The sequence below is a fragment of the Mesoplodon bidens genome (assembly GCF_964165515.1).
Source record: "Mesoplodon bidens genome assembly, chromosome: 13".
Taxonomy (NCBI): Eukaryota; Metazoa; Chordata; class Mammalia; order Artiodactyla; family Ziphiidae; genus Mesoplodon; species Mesoplodon bidens.
The window spans coordinates 74326026-74332283 of NC_138169.1; positions in this window are offsets into that span (position 1 = coordinate 74326026).

The following is a 6258-nucleotide window of genomic DNA, read 5'->3' on the forward strand; positions in this document are numbered from 1 at the left end:
TTTCTGCATTTGAACCTTGCAATAAACCTGTGTGGTGGGCTGCACGGGTCTAATAGCCTAGTTTTACAGTCGAGGAAGCTGAACCCATTAAGTTCTTGGCCTAAGCCCTCAGAGCTGGTAAGTGGCTTTGCGTATGAGAACCCAGATATTCTTGCTCTAAATCTAGTGCTCGCGCTATGTGTTTATGTACATATTCACAAATACTCCTTTATTCAACAAATAAAAAGTATGTGCAAAACACAGTACTAGAAATTTTTGTTTGTGGCACTATGACTTTTATAAGATAACTTGGGAGTCTATCTACTCATAAATACCCAGATGTGCTGGGTAATGTGAAATTGGCGTCTATTAAATGCCTAGATGAGCATCCAGGAAAGTTTTAAAATAGGCCCAGAGGTCCAAAATGAAGAAGAAACTAAAATCCAGAGTAGAAAAACAGCACCCGATGCTGTAGCCCTGGGAGGAAACCTGGATGGTTCAACTGAAGAGAGAATTGATGAACTGGAAGATGGATTGTGAAGAAATTCCCTAGAATGCAGCAAAGAGAGAAGGAGATGAAATATATGAAAGAGCATAGGAGTCCAGAAGGACAAAATAAGCAGCTCTAACAAGTTTAATAGGAGCTCCAGAAGGGGGAATAGAAGGAACTGGAGAGAGCCGGTGTGGAAAATTCTTAGCTGTTAATGAAAAGACATGAATACTTGGGTTAACATGGTGAATGCTGAGCAAAAGGTCCACGTTGGGACTTGTGAATTCTACCCATTTTTCATTAGTTGAAGATACTGGGTGTGGTTGTCAATGTGGGCATTTGAGAAACAGAACATAGACCAAAGGTAGAAAACTGGGGCACATTCCATGAATTTTTAGGAGTCCCATTTCCTCTGTTGGTGGGGAAGGGGAGGTGAGGCTGACAGAGTAGCCTGGGTCCAAGGTGTAAAAAGCCTTGAATGACAATCTCGGGGGTTTGTACTCTGATAGAGATGAGTTATTTGGACAGGGGAGTGACAGCCAGATTAACTGGTGACAGTGCTTAAGATGGATGGTGGGAGGGACTTCCCTGGTGGCACAGTTGTTAAGAACCCACCTGCCGATGCAGGGGACACGGGTTTGAGCCCTGGCCCGGGAAGATGCCACATGCAGTGGAGCAACTAAGCCCGTGTGCCACACTACTGAGCCTGCACACTAGAGCCCACGAGCCACAACTGCTGAAGCCCGAGCGCCTAGAGCCTGTGCTCCACTACGAAGAGTAGCCCCCGCTCACCACAACTAGAGAAAGCCTGCACACAGCAATGAAGACCCAACACAGCCAAAATAAATAAATTTATTTTTTTAAAAAAAGGATGGTGGGAGTGTATCAATCAGCATAAGTTCCGTTATGCTATGGTTGTAACCCTGAATCTTAACGGCTTATAACAAGACTTCTTTTTCTTTTTTTCTTTTTTTTTGGCTGTACCCCACTGCATGTAGTATCTTAGTTCCCTGACCAGGGGTTGAACCTGTGCCCCCTGCAGTGGAAGTGCAGAGTCTTAACCACTGGATCGCCAGGGAAGTCCCCTGAGACTTATTTCTTGCTCAGACTGGAGACATTGCTCCAAATCTCTTTATCCCCTTACCCCACTTTCAACAAAAGTTGCTGCTTATTGGGGCAGACGGAAAGTGCAATTGAATGTTCTGGCACAGAAGTGACAGATGTCACTTCTCACAGTTCATTGACCAAAACCAGTAACGTGGTCCCACCTAATCACAAGGAGGTCAAGAAGTGCGATCCTACCATGTGCCCAGAAGGCAGAAGACTGAAAATATTTGCACAGCATAAATGACCATCACAGGAATAAAGTTTAAATCGAAGTAGCTATGGTGCCAACACAGTGGTCCACATGGGCATGAGGACTCGGCTTAGGGTGGGGGAAGTGATCTTGGAAAGAGGCTGCAGCTGTAGGTAGCATTTCAGAAGGAGTATCAAGGAAAATTTCGTGCTGTGGGATACAGAGAAAGAAGAGAAGCCTGAAAGTTCAAACCTAGGTGATTTCTTGAACAGATTTTTTTTCAACGTTTAGATTACTTAAATAGAAATATGGAAGTCAAAATTAAGAGCTGTTTATGGGGCAGATGAACTTTAGATATTCATTCAAGGTTAGTTTTTGTTTGAATGTGTGTGGTTGGGTGATTTTATTATCAATAATTGAGTAACAGTAATGCATAAGGAAGAATGCCATCAAGGTGGTAAAACATGAAATGAAGAAAAGGACAATGCAGGCTTAGAATCCCTGGCATAGACAACTGCTTCCTCCCAAACACATTTTCTGCAAATTCCTGACTCCTACTCCAGTAAGTATTCCAAAGAACAACTGTTCCACCCCAAAGCTCTGATGGGTGCCTCTCTTCGGGGTCGGTGGGCTAGTGAGTTCTGTCCCAGGATCTTTGACCAACGGAAATTTCCTGTTGAAAATTTTGGCTGAGATAAATACATCATTTCATAATATATTCATCATGCTGTGAGCACTGTTATTCTTTTTTTTTTTTTGATGCCTACTTGGAAGGGGAAAAAAGAAATGTGTTTAAAGAACTTCATAAATAAAATATGACTTAAAGGAACCATTCATCTGTCCCAGAGAATTGTCTGAAAATAAAGAGGGGAGTGCCAAATGCAGGATGCTATTTATGCCATTTAGTTTCTCTCTCTCTCTCTCTCTCTCTCTCTCTCTCTCTCTCTCTCTCTCCAAATCAGATGCTGTAAGGATCCCAGATTGTAGCTCTTACTTTTAAGCATACATCTTTTAAATAACCTGGAATTAGTCTCCTTAAAAACTTGGCTTCTGCTTTTGCACTATGCAGTCTTCGCTTAAATGGATCCTTGAACCTTCTTGTTTGACTTTCTTTTTGCAGTGAGGAACCTCACATCCCTACAGAGTTAATCGTAAACCTTTGGGATATGACAATGTGAACTTATTTCTCTGCAAAGAGCCTCTTTTCCTGCTGCTAGAAGCTTCTGGACTAGCCAGTTGTAATTTTGTAGTCACCATTACTCCCAAAGCGCTGATTCTGAACAGCCCGGTCTCGGTCTACATGTTTTGGGTGTAAGGCCAAATTTGAGACTTGGCTACTGTCCGCTGTCCGTCTTCCCTAGCTAGTTTCCAAATTAAATTTATGAGGTTAGTTTTGACTCAGAAAGCAACACTATTTATACTCTTTCACAGTATTTAAAGGAACTGATTATTTAATTTGCTTTGCTTTTTATTATAAGCTGCTATCCTTGAGCTTTTCTTACAGTTATAACTGTAAATTACACTACCATGGCAAGTCTGTTTCTAAGTGCACTCCTTTGCAAGATGATATTTTTATCTAGAGGCACTCTATAATTAGAGTTCACCCTAGCACACCTCCAACTCAGTTCCAGAAAGTGTGGGTTTAGCCTAAGAGTAATTGTCTGACCTTCAGGTCGAGTCAAGTTTAATTGGATCAGTTATTTCTGGAGAAGAAGCATCATCTATTTTTTGAAAAAACAAGGAAGGCAGAGATCCACTGACTGGAGAGAATGGTGTGAGGTTGACATGAGTCAGGAAAAAGCAGAGTTGTATGTGTCAAAGGGAACGACCCTGTCTTGGAAAGGGTAGAAGATGCATCTCTAAGTAGGGGTGATGGACATTTATCTTGACTTTGTCAGTTCAGTATCTGATCCCTTTCTGGGGTTGGGAATCTACATTGTATGAATCTCTGAGGGATGGATCTTGCCTCCTACTCCCGAAACAGAAGGTCACTCTCCCTGACCCCCAGCAGCCTAACCTTAGGCATGGGATGACCAATACTTGGTCCAAATGATGCTCCTGCTTTGACTCTCAAGCGGGTGATACAACAAAGTAGGGACAGTTTAAATGTACTCATTCTGGTGGCATGGGGGCGATGGTCATGGTGATTGCAGGTGGAGAATTACACAGAGCATTGCTTTTGTTGGTCAGGGAAAAGGAAGAACCAAGATCTGGAAGAAAAGAATGTAGACATTCCTCGGAATCTCGGCCAGTTGGGAACCAGTCTGCCTTCCGGAAACCACAGACCATCTTGGACCCGGGGTGCCATCATGGTGGGGCATTTTGAAGCTTAAGCCTTTCCTTCCCTCTTAATAAGACACCATCCAAGCAACATGACAATATCAATTATTTTATTTTATTTTAATATTTTATTGAAGTATAGTTGATTTACAGTGTTGTGTTAATTTCTGCTGTAGAGCAAAGTGATTCAGTTATACATATATACATTCTTTTCATATTATTTTCCTTTAGGGTTTATCACAGGATATTGATATTGAGTATAGTTCCCTGTGCTATAGGGACACGTAGGACCTTGTTGTTTATGCATCCTATGGATACTAGTTTGCATCTGCTAACCCCAAACTCCCAGTCCTTCCCTCCCCCACCCCTCCTCCTCCCATCACAGGACTTGGCACTTGCTGATCCCTCTGCCTGGACTGCTTGCCCCAGTTGTTATTCCCACGGGGGCCTTTCCCCTTCTTTCAGGTTGGCTCTGAAGTCACCTGCTCAGAGGGATCTCGGGGTCACCTCACTCAAAGTGCCCACGCCCACCAACAGCACACACCCGCTTCAACACTCTCCATTTCTTTACCCGCATTATTTTTCTTCCCAGCACTAATCCCTCCTGCTACTGTATGCTTATTTGTTAAGCCTGTGCCATCCTCTGGATGAAACATTCCAAGCTGTTCCATGAACTCTTGCCTGCTTTCTGATCTGCGTTCACCATTTCCTCTCATTGCAAGAGGCGTTTTTCGAAAATTTTGCAACCTGGGAGCAGCAGGTATTAGTTTTCCCATCCGGTTGACCCTTATTCTTGTCAGCAAAGACAACTCCTTGTTTTCTCAAGTCCATTGCCAAATGATGAGAGGCCGAATGCTCTTTCCTTTTCTGTAGAGCTAGTTACTGGAATAAAATGACTGTGGCATGAATACCAGCATCAGCTAGTGATGGCCACAGCCTCAGGACATGATAGAGGCTTGCTTTCAGGAAAGGAAGGCGTTATTTATTTTCATGTCCTATTTTTATGCCCAGCTCATTGCCTTGTGGAAAACAGGTGCTTAAAATGTCTTCATAAAACAGCTGAATCTCTTTGAAACTTGATTAGTCATAATTTTATTCCTTGAGGGTTGGGACAAACGTTACAACGATCTTGAAACGTAAGATTCTCTTTTTCCTTTTTGTTTAGGTGGAATTTAAAAACTCATTGAGGCGGTTTTTATTACTAATGATTAAAATGTGGATGTGTTCCGCTCATTACATTTTGCCCCCAGTTGACAAAAGATGGAGTACTTAATACTGAATTCTAACAGCGATTTCATATTTTCAATAACTACACAATATCAACAACTGACTTGGAAATACATCTAGGTTTCGGGGATTTTTCTGTTTAAGCATTCTTAAAGATTCAAAGTACCTGAACCTCCAGTAGTTTCACCCCTCCCCCTTCTTCACCTTTTCTTAACTTCTAAAGAGAGTTAAGCACAGGAGATACATACGGAATTGAGACCTTAAACCACTGACTAATGTTTGTCTATCACTCTAACGTAAGCCTAGGAAACAACTGAGGTAGGCTGATTATGTGCTTTTATGAATTTACAGATGAGGAAAGTGAAGAGCTTAAACCTGGTTTCTGGTGCCAAATTAGGTCCCTTTTTAGTCCAAGTTGTTGCTTTCTCTGTGTAGTTCCAGATTGGATGTTATCCTTCATTTTTCGCCACTGATATTTCAGCTTCTACTTCAATTTAAGAACAGTGTCCCTGGTGCATAGTAACAACCAATGTATTCATGGCAGAAAATAATTTTGAAGGTAGACTCAGAGGGTTTCAAGGTCAGAGAAGACCTTAAAGGTAATTTTTTTTTTTTTGCGGTACACGGGCCTCCCACTGTTACGGCCTCTCCTGTTGCGGAGCACAGGCTCCGGACGCACAGGCTTAGCGGCCATGGTTCACAGGCCCAGCCACTCCGCGGCATGTGGGATCTTCCCGGACCGGGGCACGAACCCGTGTCCTCTGCATCGGCAGGCGGACTCTCAACCACTGCGCCACCAGGGAAGCCCAAAGGTAATTTTTATAAAGACCATTTGATGCTGAATCTTGTCTTTAACACTCTCATCCAGTGCTCAACCACTATTTGGATACCTCCAAGGTTGGAGACCTCTATACCACTGGAAAGAGCCCAGGCCATCTTTGGGGTAGTTTTGAAGAGAAAGCTCTTTACTGTTTCAAAAGTGGTC